The sequence below is a fragment of the Cryptomeria japonica genome, chromosome 11 (assembly GCF_030272615.1).
Source record: "Cryptomeria japonica chromosome 11, Sugi_1.0, whole genome shotgun sequence".
Classification (NCBI taxonomy): domain Eukaryota; kingdom Viridiplantae; phylum Streptophyta; class Pinopsida; order Cupressales; family Cupressaceae; genus Cryptomeria; species Cryptomeria japonica.
This window is the reverse complement of record NC_081415.1, coordinates 126382269-126395799: the sequence shown is the minus strand read 5'-3', so window position 1 is coordinate 126395799 and position 13531 is coordinate 126382269.

Here is a 13531-nt window from a genome sequence, read left to right as displayed (position 1 = left end):
GGGGTTGCTCCAAGGGAACCCAGGAGGTGTCACGAAGGTTGCGGAGGTAGAGATAGACAAAGAGAAGTACACTCTCTACACTATCGTAGGGTTGCCCGAAGGGAACCTAGGAGTCACGGAGGGTGCCGAAGGTGACCTCTACAGTTCGCCTGAATACCACCACCATAGGGTAAGAAGTCGCGAAGAGTTGGTGGAACAAACAAGGCGAAATCTAAACTTGATCGACGCTACCAGAGACCTACTAAAGAATTTGTCCATTTCGGAGGACAACTGGAGGGAGACGACCGAAGGTGATGGTACGACCGACGATGCAAAGGGAGCATAAGGGTACTGTATGCGAGGCAATTTGTTCAGTTCGAGGTCAACAACCTTCTTCGGAGGACCCTCGAGTGGAGGGTCAGGTACAGGAGGCAGAGGTGGACCAGGTACAAGCACACAAGGCACCAAAGGAGCGAGACTGAGCGGTGGGATGGCTAGTAAACAGAAGTTGCCGAAGTTCAACGGCGAGGGGAAGGAAGATCCCGTCCGCCATTGTCGAACGTGCGAAACCATATGGTCAGCGAATGGTGTTACTGACCAAAATGAATGGGTAACGCAGTTCCTAGCCACGTTACGTGGAGTTGCCATTGATTGGTACTCCGATGTGGACAAGCAAAAAGTGGCCACGTGGGCCAACTTACAGAAGGAATTCACGGAGGAGTTTCAGTTGCTCCGTGATGACAATGAAATTGTAACAGAGATATACAGTACCAAACAAGGTACCAAGGAGACATTACGGGCATACAACAGGAGGCCGAAGGAATTGCTGGGTAAAATGGAAAGCCAACCAGCAGAGGGATTGAAGAAATGATGGTTCGTTGAAGGATTGAAATCCTCCCTATGAAAAAAGATGAAAATTGTACCCCTGACGTCATATGACGACACCTATAATAGGGCGATGGACCTAGAGAGTGAATACAAAACATCAAAGAAGAAGAAAAGTAATAAATATTCATTTGACAATGATGAAGACTCTGACAGGGAAAGCAGCAGCAGTGGCGAATCGAGTAAAAAGGTGCATGCTCTCCTAAAGGACATGGAACGAATGCTGAAAGAATTCAAAGCCATGAAGGGGAATACAAATAAGACTGAAGAAAACGATGTGTGGTGTACCGACTATAGGAGTGACAGACACACCAAGGGGTCTTGCCCCAAGAAGGCTTTCCGCAACATTTGTCAGATTGCAGGACATTTGACAAAGGAATGTCCCTACAATATGAAAACCAGGAGCCAATAAATTCTCTTCATGCAAGAGAAGCCGGCCGTCGGAACTTCGCAAACCAACACAACAGCATCATCTAGAGGTTACCGGGAAAACAAATGCGGCAACGGAAGGAATAACAACAATAACAATAACGGAAGCCATATCCAGTATGACACTAAGGGCCGACCAATTATCCAATGTAGGGCCTGTAATCAATGGGGGCACTTCACCCATGATTGCACAAAGGAAGCCACCCCTCAGCATCTCTGCCAATGGTGTGGGCTAGGTGATTATGAGGATGCAAATTGCCCACAGGTAGGGGTTAATCTCCTCAACATTGAGAAGACTGAGAAGATTGGTGAGAAAGAAGTACTGGCGATCACCCGCGCCCAGACGAAAAAAGCCACTTATCCTGACCCCTGTACAGAGAAGGAGAGATTATGGGAGGTAAAGGCCAATAGTGAACGTGAGATGACGGCCGAACGATGGGACAACGAGGTGGCGAGTACATCATCCCATACGGAAGCGGAAAATAACATCATTGGGCAAGTACTACAGATGGAAGTACCTATAAGGGTAAAGGACCTTCTAGAAACAATACCACAGTTAAGAACCACCATTTTTAGTTCCATACAAACCACTGTGCAGGCACCTTTGCATGCCACACGGGCGGATGTTCCGGTCAGCCCCTCGACTGACCCAATGTTGTTAGCCTTAAATAGTGGTCGGCATCCTACTGTAGTAGAGATGGGAATTCTTGGGGCTATCCTCAAAGACACCATCGTGGATGGAGGTTCAGGGGTGAATGTACTGCCAGAGGATACGTGGAAGAAGCCGGGGAAGCCAAAACTATGGCCACCCACGTTCAACTTGGTAGGTGCAGACCAACACGGCATCAAGCCACTCGACACCCTAATGGCCCAGCCGGTCACCATTGGCACACAACCTTTCATACTAGATTTTGTGGTAATCCCACTCAAGAAGAAGGGGTACGACGCCATCTTAGGCAGAGGGTGGCTGGTTACAGCAAAGGTGAACCATGACTAGAAAAAGAACACCCTTTCTATGGAGAAAGGGGGGCGGAAGTACACCAGTGATCTAACGACCCAGGTTGTTGATGAGGAACTGACATCATCTTTAGAATCAGAGGGTGAAGGAAAAGGCTACCTGAGGGACGAAGGACGAGCTTACAGGGAGCCCAACAACGAAGGGATTCTCAAACTAGGAGAATGCTCCGAGGATGAGATAGGGTCATTGAACAAGCTCTTCCACTGGCAAATGGATGATTATGAAATGTTCCAGAGCTACAGGCTCGAAGTAGATGAACTAGAGCAAGTAACAAAGGAGGTGTACTTGTCAGAATACATAGAATATTGGAAGGGAGACACCCCAAACCTTGATGACGTAGATAATCTGAAGATCAATTATGTTGGCAATGATTGGAACCTTGTGTGGAAGGCCACAACTTTCAAAATCTTTATTATTCTTCTTCTTCTTATGTACGGGAAGGAGACTATGGTCCCTATGGAATTTGTGGTTCTAGGTCTCCAGATGGCCATTGAAAATAGACTTGCTACCAATGGGCCCAAATTGAAACCCTACCACGTGAAGCGCGCAGGGGACCTGAGAGGCCGGACGGACACTCGAGAGCCCAGAGGGGGACCTGAGAGGATGGAAGGGGACTTGAGAGGCCGGGCAGGCGACTCAAGAGGCACAGGACCACAGCAAGAGACTCTTGGGTGAGGAAAACTGAGAAGGATGAAGGGCGATCCCAGCGGCATGAGACCGAAGCCGAAGACTCTCGACAATTAGATTATATATTAGAAAAAAAAAAAAACCACTGTATGGCCATACAGGTTCGTACGGAAGTTGACCGTACGGTTGCAAAAAAAAAACTCGTAGGCCAGGTGATTGTATGACATGGAAAAAAAAAAGTCATGGGGCCACCGTACGGTGACCACACCTGTAGTGGAACCACCGAAGGTGGGACCACCGACGGTGGAACCACCGAATGTGGAACCACCAGCGGTGGTCACACCGATGGTGGGGCCACCGGCGGTGGATGCTACCGTGCGGTGGACAACCGCATGCCGCACTTAAAACAAACCCCCACACCATGCAGCCCATGCAAGGAAAAAGAAGGAGAAGGAAACCTTGCACCACGCCAAACAAAAAACGAATGAAGAGAAAAGAAAAGAGGAGAGATGAGCACAACAATGCAACACCACACAAACAAACATAGCCGAATGGTGGAGGGGTGTTGACCGCATGGGAAGGTGGTCATATGATTGGAGGTGTCAGTGTTGTTGTTGACCATACGAGGAGGTTGTATGGCCAGGGTGCCATCAGGGATATTGTAGAGGAAACACAAAAAAAACAAAAAAAAATGACGATGACTAGATTGAAAAATGATTCAATGACATCTGGAGCCTGGACACTGAAAATATTGGAGTGTAGAAGAAGGGTTTTGACATCATAAAATATCACAGAAATGATGCGCTGCCCTCGGACCCCGCGAGGGACGCTGCCCCTCGACCCCTCTGGGGCATTGCCCCAAACCCCACGAGGGGCGTTGCCTTAGACCCTGCGAGGGTGCTACCCCTCAACCCCGCTGGGGGCATTGCCCCCAGACCCCCAATTTATTTTTGAGCTACAGAATACCACGGGAAGTATTGTCGTTGTCCGTACTGTGAGAAAGAAGCCTGTAGCTAAGCATTGGTGGGGAAGCCATAAGCCATAGAGGGAGACGGATTTGGAGCTTGGGAACAAACAAAGTTTGAGGGAAGGCATTGGAGGTCCGCGTAGTTGTATGACACTAGGGAGTTATTGAGTTTAGTTATTAGCCTTTGGGGAGTGTGATGGAGGATTTGAGGTGTCTCCTAGCCTTTGTGCCAGTGGGTTGTGGCCACCTCCAGGTAGGAACGGTACGCTTGAGGAACTTGGAGTATGTCTTGGCTGAACGTGAGGTTGCCTTGGTGGATGTAGAGAGGACTTGGGAGGAGTTGACCACCAGGTTGGAGGCAGTACTAGCGTGAGACATAGCTCGGTGTACCCAGGAGTTGGATGCCGAGAGGGTAGCGTGGATGGCTAGCGAGGACAAATTGGCTAGGGAGATAGTCTCATTTGAGTAGTAGTTGGTGGAGGCTGAGACTAAAAAGCGTGTTTTGCAGACAAGTTTGGTTTAGGCACAGGAGGATGGTGATGTCGAAGGAAGAAATAATGGTGAAATCTGCACTTAAGCATCGGATGGTAGTAGCCAAGGGTTTTCAGGCGAGGACACAACAGGTGTATAAGTCCCAGGCTTGATTGGCGTCAGCAGTTCTATTTAATGTCATTTCTATTTTGTATTAAGTCGTCTGGAGATGACTTCTTTTCTTTTGTGGGGGATGATGTTGGCGGCAATATTGTACACAAAAATAAAACTAGTTAATTAAGTTGTAATTGTGTTGGTTAGTTGGCAACCGAGGGGTGGTAGTTGCGGTGCGATGGTTGGCGCTCGCACCCCCTTGGCATCTTTATATACTTCCGAATGTAACTTGTGGACAACAACAACAACTATGAATGGAATAACATATCTGATACTTGTCTAATATCTATGGCATTATTCTGCATTACGTACTTTATGCTTTAAGTTATTCACTCGAGAGGGCAAACATAGACATCCAAGTCATTAGAAAAAAGAGGGCATAAAAAATGCTTGATATAGATTAAATAGAAAGCATAAAATGTGCAAGATTTATTAGACAATAAAGTACGCAATTTAGATAAGTCTCTATAGCATGAAAACTTAACATTATACACCCTAACATCCTTCCCTAAGGTTGAGTGTTGGCCTACATGTATCAGATTAATTTGTACCAGCCCTTAAAATGGGACTCATGAAGTTTGGTCTAAACATAAATCTTACAAAATTTATTCTTAGGAAGAGCTTTGATAAACATCTCAATTAACTACTCAATAAAAATAATATATTTACAATACATCAAGATATTCAAAAATAATCATCTGACATAATGCATACACGAATATGGATGCTTTCATCTATTGAATATCTCATATATCTAGTCAATAATGTAGGATCTTAATTGTCAATTAATATTTCCTATTATGTAATGAATCCAAAACTAAAACATATCATTTACATATTGAGGAATCTTCATAGATGCTTAAATGTTACATGCATGGCATATTTGTAAGGATCTTTAAACTAAACTAACATAAAAAGATATTTTATCACTATGAATGTGAGACGTAGATGAGACTAGTGAGATCAAAAATAAATTCAAGTGCTAGTAAATCTTGAAGCCATGTTACCATTAGTGACGAAGTGATAGTTAGAATTCAATCTTGAAAATACATGACATATAATTTTGATTAAAAATGCAAGTTCTTGTTGTAGTCCATGCTATCTAGGATGAGTTTAAGCTAATGGTGACAATTGTAATGTCATCGGGTTAAATATATGTAAAAAATATTAATTTAAGTCCTTACAAATTTATCTTTGGGATATATATTTTTTAGGGTTTAGATAATTTAATTAACTTTTACAAACCTAGAAATTTTCTTTCCATTCATTTTATAACTTTATCCCTAATATTGTAGGTCAAGATAATAAATATGAAAACCTATACATTGAAATTTTAATTAGGATTTAAAAAATATTTAGATTTAACAAACCTAGATTGTAAATATTATTTTACATTCCTTGATGCCTAATTTTAAATTAAGCCACAAACACAAATAATTTGAAGAGCATTTCTTACTTTCAACAAGATTGTACAACATTACATATATTGCTACAACAACAAAAATGGATTAAAGTTAGATCACAAAAAAATCATGACCTTTTTTAATAGGATCAATCTTGACCTGACTATTTGATGCCACCATGAAAGCTACAATACAAACTTTAGGTAAGATCATCCTTTGAGCAAGGGTTTTGTCCTCTAACATGTGTGTTCAAAAGCTTTATCATCCTTGAATTCGGGCATTTAAGCACAAGTTCTAAAAATTAATTTTTAGTTAGGTTTTTTTGTATATTTTTCATAGTTATTGCTCTATTAGAATTTTAATCCTCAATACACCTAGAAGAGATGCTCAAACCAACATTAAGTTGCAAGATCTCATGATAGGTATGCAATAAATAATTCACATACTCATCAAGCAATTTTTTTTATTGAATTGCACTTGAAATCATACCATGTGCCATTGGATGTACCTTGGATGCTATTGGAATGTTTTTTTGACTTGTAAATGTTACTTTTAATAATAGTGAGAGTTTCATATGGCTTCAAATCATAAATATCATATTAACAACACATAAGGAACTACTTATTTATAATAGTAGAGGGACACATAGATCCATGCCTAAAATATTAAATAATATTGTTGGGTGGAAGGGACTCTCTTTCTACAAGTTATTTCATAAAAGATAAGCATTATGTTTTCTATGTGATGTGCTTGGAGGTAGGTGAGGTGAAGAGTCACAGGTGCCATCTATTTATTTTATTCCTGTTGGATATTATCCTTGAGTGAATTCAATATGCCTTGACCTTTCCTATCAATTCACTCACTCTTAAGACATTGTATACTAAAATAAGGTTATAACAATAATGAGATTCATACCTATATACAACTATAAATATTATCACCATCATAGATATGTGATAAGTAGTCTTACAACAATGCTTTCCCAAATAGAATCATTTTATCCTTCATTTTTTTAATGTTTTCACTTGTTTAGGCATGAGATGAATTTGTTTAAGAATATTGTTAATATTTTATTGAAATAAATGCACAATGTGATACTACTCATTAGTACAAAATAAATAAATAAACCAATAGGTCTCAACCAGATAATAGAAGACTCTGGGAATACACTCCAAGTTGCCCATGGTGATTGGGGTCTACAAATTGTGGGTATTTGAGGTGTGTGTGGTTCAACCAAGATCACACTAGCAAAATAATTATATAACATAAAATCATCTTCCATCGAGAGGTATAGCTTTATTTTGATATTAGATAACCCAAAAGGGGCATTGCACAAGAAGTAGATTCAACTCCTCATTGATCTTGGTGTGAACAAAACCTTTGACAATATAGAGAAAGGTAAGGAAGTCTTTGCAAGTCATTTGAGATATTTTAGGGTGCTCATTGTTATGGATGATGTGGATCATGTTACGGAATTGGATAGTCTACTACCTACAAAAGAAATCCTTGCAAGTGGGAGCCTTATCATTGTTACAACAAGAGAATGTGAACTTCTCACATATTGGGGCATATCATTTGTGCTTAAAAATGAAATCACTAGATCCTTCTAATTCTAAGAAACTTTTTTGTTGGCATGCATTTTATACAACCTTCTCCCCTTGATAGATTTGAGAAACTTGTGAAAATATTCATAGAGGCTTATAATGGATCACCCTTGTCTCTCAAGGTATTTAAAGGGCGGTTATATGGAAAGTGTGACAAACAATATTGGGATTCTTTGTTTCAAAAGATTATATTGAGTAATGGTTATAATTTAACTTCATGATCCAAGTTTATAAGTTTAACATTATCAAGGATTAAGCTACACTACCTTAATGGTAGTCTATATTCTCACCCACAACTTATTACACACAAGGAAAAATATAACATATCAAAATATATTATATTATAAGAATAAGATAACAACAAAATTTAAAAATGAGAGAATTATGAGCAACAATTAAATTTGGTATACAAAAATTTTTGGATTGAGGTATCTACTTCTATTATGGCATCTAAAGACAAAAATAACCTATAGAGGACTATAAGGATAATTTTAAAAGCAAGCAATTATCTTCAAATTACGAGGACACGTGTTAAGAAATTTACCAACTAACTCAAAAAATAATATATAAATTTTAAGTGGTAAATATCTTGTTTTTATACAAGGACAATATTTTTTTTATGATTACCTTAAGCAACATATAAATTTAATGTATGAGAACTTTTGCGGGTAATCATTCTAACAAAACATCCACATTAATTATTGTTATTTCCCTAAAGTGGGTTTTGCAAGGAGACTTGAATAGTCAAAATTGAAAACACTACACAATGTTATCCATGTAGATGATATTATGTCTAACTATGAGAATCTAAAAACCTTTAATTGTTTTCTATTTTGTATCTCATTCGTTTGATTGTTTTATTCATTTTGCATCTTGTTTGCTTAATTGTCTTCTTTCATTTTGTTTCATTTTTTTGTAAGTTTATATGTTTAATGTCACATTATTAGCAATGGATAAAATGATGGAATTGTTTCTTCAAAGGAATCTAATTGCTCCCCCCCAAAAAATGAAAAAATTCAAGAAATTTTATAAAATTGTTGAATAACATCTACATCTAAAATTATATGGTACAATTATTATTTATACAAATTATAGTTCATATTTGAAGTAGAAAATGTATAAATTCATATTGTTATCTAATTATTTATACAATATTTAAGTACATTTAAAATTTAATTTCCTATTGGAATAACCCTTGAGCATCCTCTGAGCTTAAGTGGTAGCATAGTTAGGAAAGTTATGCAGCGAGCATTGCATATTGAGAAACAAAACACCACCCAAAGTTTCACTTGTTTGGGTGAAACCATAAGATTAAATGATAAAAATGTGACTAATCCTACTAACAAAAATATGGACTATCTTTAAACTAAGACAAATTAATAAGCTCTCTCCTTAACAAGAGAGAGAAAAGAAAAAAAATCCTAGGTGGGAGTTGAGATAGCAAGCGAACAAAGTATCATAATTTTTCTAGTAGTAAAAAAATACAAGGGATCACAAGTTTTCTAGTAGTGAGAGTATACTAATGACTATTAAGAATGAAGTTGAGTGAGTACTTACAAAGAACCAAATATACAAATTAAATATGGGAATTCTAAGGAAAAGGAAATCACCCTTCATGTATTGGATGGAATGAATGTGCCACAAACACTCGTAATTTGAACTATTAAAAGTGAAAATGTGAAGTGTTGGTTGATATTGGTAGTAGACATATAACTTCATTGATAACAGATTAGCTAATAAGCTCGATTATTATGTTTATCAAGTTTTTAATCTTGAGTCATCATAGTTGATAGGAAACAAATCTTGTGATGGTAAATGTCATTATATAAATCTCTCGATGGCAAATTAGCACACAAAAACTACTGAATTAGGGCTTCGGCTATCCAACCATTGCAAGCACTCCGGTTCACTAACATCCGCCGCCTTTCTTCTGCTGTCACGGATCGCGCGTTCGACTCCATCTCCATCAAAAATCTTCTTGGGAAGAATAGGGCCAATGTTCCAAACAGGCCTCTTGGTTAAGCTCTTGATGTGATCGATCCCCAGCGGGTCCAGCTCGTAAAACGTGTTGAAAATCAACCCGCTTCCTTCCAGGCTGCGATTCATCTCGTCCGTGACGAAACTTTGCATGGGATTGGTGTCCGAGTCCCGCATGATGACTAGCAGATCGGATTTACGCAGCTTGAAATCGAATAAAAGGTTGGGGATCTGGAAATACCCGTCGTCTCCTTCAACATTCTTCTGCGGTGTGTGCGTCATGAACGAGTGTAAAACAGAAACACCAAATGCTCCTGAGGTGTGGGAAACCACGGTGAGAAGCCCGAATTTTGCGCCGGATTTGTGAACCCACGACGTAAACATATCGCTTATCACACACACGGGAGAAGACGGAAAATTCTGGATCTGATTCTCTGCATTTTTCATCTCCTACTCCAGCCATCGCTCAAATTATCCGGCCAGCTTGTAGGACGACTTCGGGAGAATTCCGTTCATGTGCAACGGAACTGTTTCAGAGCTTTCGATTCCCGGAGGCAGATCTTCGATAGGAGGCATGGGAAGCGAAACCAGTCGTATGTCGACGCTTTGATTCGAACTCTTGACCGCCTAGTCCACTTGAGGCTGCAGTCGTGCAACGTTACCCGATGTGGTTATGTAGGAAACAATGAGGCTTGCTTCAACCAGAATTCATTTTGTTCCACATCTTAACACACTTGTCTCAGCACAGACCATCGCATATACCCTCTATGGGAGCCAATTTATGCTACCCACATGTACTGTATAAAAAGATTCTAGTAATGTGAAATGACATATTCATCTCAGCTACAGTACGCAGAAAAGACATAGAACTGGGAATAAGGAAAGATTTATTAGCCGATAGGCTCAGTATCTGTCATAGTTAATTTCATGCATTCATAGATTCTAAATGGTACATTGGAATTTTTTTTTTTTTTTAGTTGTCTTCGTAGGCGACTTAACTGCTTATAGTTATTGATTTGACTTCTGGGTAGTAACGATGCACGCTGCGCACAAAGGTCAAAAAGTACACATTTCAAAGTGTCACCTGATACCTAACTAAAGATGTTCCAGTAACTGTAAACTCAAAATCGCTAGTACTTGTTGACAAATGTCCCAATAGTGGTGCACAAATGTTCCAATAGTGGTGCACAAATGGGCCAATTATGAACAAAAAATTATAAAAAATGATCGGCTATTGGTACAAAACAAATTTATTAATGGTGTTTCCACTATGATGGCTATTGGGCGATCAACATGACAATAAGGTGACAGTTATTGGAACTATGTTATCTATTGGTGCTCTTCCCCTATATCATGTAGTCAAACAACATATTTATTAGCAATATACAATCTTTTACCCCACAGTAAACAAGTTTCGTTACCTTTGGACAAGTCTGCTCTGCCAAAGATCATTTAAAAATAAAATATGGTTTATTGTGCCGCAGTGACACTATCCAATTTGATTTTCAAAATCATAAGAATGATTTACTCTGTACAACTGTCCAATGTAGCATGTTGACTCTGCCTTTGTTACTATGAAAGAGATTGTGCATATAGTTGTTCAATTAGGGTGAGGATTCAGTAGTTGTGCATCCTAACTTTGCGCTTTTCAAAATCTTATGTAGAAATTTTAAATCACTCCCAATTTTTCATAGTAGCTTACTTGGCAAGTTCCTGCTTGTAACTAAGGTTTCAGGGTCACATCATCAAATATGATTCACATTAGCATGCTTTTTGCCAAGGTGTCCAAAACAGTGCAAAAAAAGGGTGAGACCAATAGTCGTACAAAAGAGGCTCCCATACTTGTGCAGCTGATGTGGGATCACATGATTGGTTGCTTTTTTAAAAGTTCAATTATGGGTAGTTATCATAACAATAACAACTTTAATGCCACAACTATTGGTGCAATGTGTTCATTTCACCCAACCTTTCAATTAGTAACTTTAAAGAAACACATAAAATGATAACTAAAAGCCAATTAATAAATTTCAAATGTATATTAGTTGCTTACTTTTTATCTTTTTTGGGTTATAATCAGCTCAGTTGTGCATGACCACTAGGGCATTTTTGCATAAGTATTGGCAATTTTAAGCGCAAAGGGGCATTTTTAAGTAGGTATCGAGTGACACTTTGAAATGTAAACTTTTTGCCACTTGTGCGTATAATGAATCCCACATTGTACGTTGTTACTACACAGAATAGTTAAGTCACATATGGAAACAATAAAAAAAATCATCAAAATCCAAAATATCATTTAAGATTTGTAGGTGGATGAAATTAACTATAACGAGTATGATATGCTTCCCTTATATTTGTATAAAATTTATATATGTTAAAAGATGAAACTAGAAATGAAAGAATCTAGATATATTTAATAAAAGTTAGATAATATGAATAATTTACATTTCATTATAATAAATTAAATTATAAATTATTATAAAATTCATTTGCACACTAATTTTAGAGATCAAATTTTTTAACATATATTATTTATTTATTTTAAATCTTATCAAAGATATAATTCAATTTAAACAATGTGATGTATGTAGAATGATACAAATATTTCTACGACATTCTATAAATACGTTTTGTGTAACCTTGTTGAATAATGTTAGTATGATTTTACTATTGTTTTATTCTATTCTATTTTGCCAATTAAAATCCCTACCAAATGTACTTATTGTACCCTCCACATTTCCTTTCCACGACCTACCACATTTCCTCTCCATGACCTAACTCATTACCCTTTTGACAAACATAATTGTTAAACACATTCTATACTTAATACATAGATTGTACAATTGCTTGCAAATTATAATTAATACAAGAAAATCAAAAGGTATAGAAATAGGATTTTCTTTAAGTGCACTACTATGCAATGATGGATTCATTAGTAGTGCACTAATGAATATCTCATGAAGTTTGCTGCTCTTCTCACGGCCATTCATTTTCTTACCCATTTCAATATTTGTAAAACACCTTCGACCGCCAGGCCATGGATTATGTCTTCCATGGGAACCCAATTATAACACCCCACGTGCCTTTAAAAAGATAAAAACGAACACAATGATGGATATATATATGCTTATCTTCGGATACTGCATTCCGTTTATATTAATGTATTTAAATGAATCAGATAATCAAAACTTCATATGCTTTACAAATTTATTCATACTGAGCTAAGCGTCGACAAAATAGTTTATTGTTTGGCTATTGTCTTTTTAATGAAATGTTTCTGTATCTTTCGGCTTACATTAATTATTTCATGCAAATCTGATCGTGTGGATAAGTGACTACCTAAGTATGATTTAAATCTAGAAATATGCTTTAAAAAAAAAGGTTACCACAATACTAGCAAGACTAGTGTAAATTATGTATATATATATATTCAATTTTAGATCAATTTACATTTCAGATTTTAATTTTAAATTTAAATTGAACTTAACTTTTATCAATTTTCTAATTTTGATTATTGTGAGGTCACTTAGTGTGTATGAATTAATTTGTGAGGCACATTATAATATTTAAAGACATTCATTCATTTAGCAATAGTATTAGAGTTGTAAAAAGAAGTAATGTAGGAATACAAAGGGTTTCGAAAACAAAAAAGATGGCTCTGCAAAAATTAGGACCCATGAAAATAGGGTTGCAGAAAACCGCAGTCGCAAATTGGAAGGGAACCAAGCAGAAGAAAATAGTTGCCAAGCGCGCTCATGTGCTATCAGAGCAACCCCAAAAATTTGCCCATATCAACAAAGTAGGATCAACAAACAGATTTGATGCCTTAAAAATCTATGCTTCAGGGGCAAACTCCATTCCGGTTTCCTTAAATCGGAGATGCAGAGATCTTGTCAGGGTTGTTGGGGATCTTCCAAACATTTCTACCTCGAAAGATATTAATGCCCCCTCTTTCGAAATGTCTGGCAGGGAAAGAATCCAGCAGAACCCTAGAAAGACT